The following is a 2,296-nucleotide window of genomic DNA, read 5'->3' on the forward strand; positions in this document are numbered from 1 at the left end:
TCTGTACCAATATATGATATAGGATTTTCTGTAATGATCCTGAAATGTTTATTTCAGATGGAGACATAAGAACTAATACCACTTACTTGCGCGCGACCGCTACGGTCGCAGGTTCGAATCCTGCCTCGGGCATGGATGTGTGTGATGTCCTTAGGTTAGTTAGGTTTCAGTAGTTCTAAGTTCTAGGGGACTGATGACCTCAGATGTTAAGTCCCATAGTGCTCAGAGCCATTTTGAACCACTTACTTGGCTTGTATACACGGTCCAATCACGTTAATGTGACCACCTTTCAAAAGTATGAATAACCTTCTTTCGCAGTGCCGACCGATGCGAGACTTGCAGGTAGAGAGTCAGTGAGGTTCTCGAAGGTACGGACAGTGATGTGGAGCCAAGTCGACCCAGTTTCTGCGTTTCTCGGTTGAGGATTCACAGTATGAACAGTCCAAAGAACTTAGAACTACTTAAACCTAACTAACCTAAGGACATCACACACATCAATGCCCGAGGCAGGATTCGAACCTGCGACCGCAGCGGTTGCGCGATTCCAGACTGTAGCGCCTAGAACCACTCGGCCACCCAGGCCGGCGTTTGCGTTAAAGTGCGGGGAGTCTGGTGATCAGAGAGTGGTGCAAACTCACTCTGGTGCTGTTCGGACCACGCACGTGCAGTGCAAGCTATGTGACATGCTCCATTATCCTGCTGGTGGGCGCCATCATGCCGAGGAAAAGCAAACTGCATGTAGTGGTGAACATGGTCCCCAAGGACAGATGTATACTTATGTTGATCCGTTACGCCTTCCAGAATGACGAGATCACCCAGGGAATGCCCTCCAGCCCGAACCCTTCCGACGATTTTTGCAGCGTGTTTGCTTTCAGAAGCTTCACACTGTACACGCCAACGGCCATTTGTCCGATGGAGCATAAAACGTGATTCATCCAAAAAGGTCACCTGTCACCACTCAGTGGATGTCCAGTTGCCGTTTGGCGAGCAAATTCCAACCTTCGTCGCCGATGAAAAGCAATCAGCACGGATGCATGAACCAGGCAAATGGTGCACAGGACCATACGCAGCAACGTTCGCTGAACGGTCGTTCAGGATACTCTGTTGGCAGGCCCTTGGTTCATCCGGGCGGTCAGTTGCCCAACTGTTCCATACCTATCGGCAGTACACATCTGTGCAGCCGCCGTTTCCCCCTGTCATCTACAACCCGTGGTGGATCACATTTGCTTCGGCACCAGTTCTGCATAGCCCCATTTTGCTATGCATGGTACAGTTTAACCATGGCGGCACGCGAATAGTTTGCAGACTTTCGGAAATGCTTCCACTGTAAGTAGGCTGTTTAGGTTTTTATGTTGGTAACGTCACCTAGCGCTATGTATGAAAATCACAGGCTGTGCTGTGTGCAGTCTGTGGCTGGTTGGCATTGTTGGAATATTCGCCATTGTAGTGTTGGGCAGTTGGATGTGAACAGCGCATAGCGTTGTGCAGTTGGAGGTGAGCCGCTGGATGTGGGGAGTGAGATGGCGGAGTTTTGAGAGCGGACGATCTGAACGTGTGTCCATCAGAGAGAGTAAATTTGTAATATTGGATATCATGAACTGATATATATATATATATATATATATATATATATATATATATATATATATATATATATATATATATATATATATATATATATATATTGTTTGTTCTCTATCCAAATCTTTCATTTGCTGACTATGCCTATCAGTAGTTAGTGCCTTCAATAGTTAGAATCTTTTATTTAGCTGGCAGTATTGGCACTCGCTGTATTGCAGTAGTTCGAGTAATGAAGATTTTTGTGAGGTAAGTGATTCATGAAAGGTATAGGTTATTGTCAGTCAGGGCTATTCTTTTGTAGGGATTATTGAAAGTCAGATTGCGTTGCGCTAAAAATGTTGTGTGTCAGTTTAGTGGTGATCAGAATAAGTAAAGAGAGAAAGGTCTGAGTACGTTCAGTTCTGCTCAGCTGTTTGAAAATCAAATAACGTAAGAGGTTTATCAGCACAGTAATTCATAAATTTTTCTAAGGGGACGTTACACCACCCTTGGCTGGAAAGCCAATGATCGTGCCCTTTTGGAGTCAGATAAATTGCTCCGTTTCCGCATTAGAATAATGAAGGTACTGTTTTCCGCGTTCCACCGCCACGCTCTGTATACTCTCCACTGGCAGTCCTGCCACCTTCCGTGTGTTCGTAGTTAGTGCTCATAGGCGATGGTCACATTAATGTGACTGGAACGAGTATGTTCAGCATGCAGATGAAATGTGAACGAG

General features: G+C 45.6%; 1 non-coding gene across 1 annotated transcript; it reads right to left on the minus strand.

Moving 5' to 3' along the window:
* Positions 1 to 498: 498 nt before the first annotated feature.
* Positions 499 to 582, minus strand: Trnas-gga (transfer RNA serine (anticodon GGA)). Its single transcript is given in 2 exon segments — positions 499 to 533; positions 543 to 582. It is a non-coding gene; the product is annotated as a tRNA-Ser (tRNA).
* Between the last annotated feature and the right edge of the window lie 1,714 nt (positions 583 to 2,296).

This window comes from Schistocerca nitens, chromosome 9 (assembly GCF_023898315.1).
Source record: "Schistocerca nitens isolate TAMUIC-IGC-003100 chromosome 9, iqSchNite1.1, whole genome shotgun sequence".
NCBI classification, from domain to species: Eukaryota; Metazoa; Arthropoda; class Insecta; order Orthoptera; family Acrididae; genus Schistocerca; species Schistocerca nitens.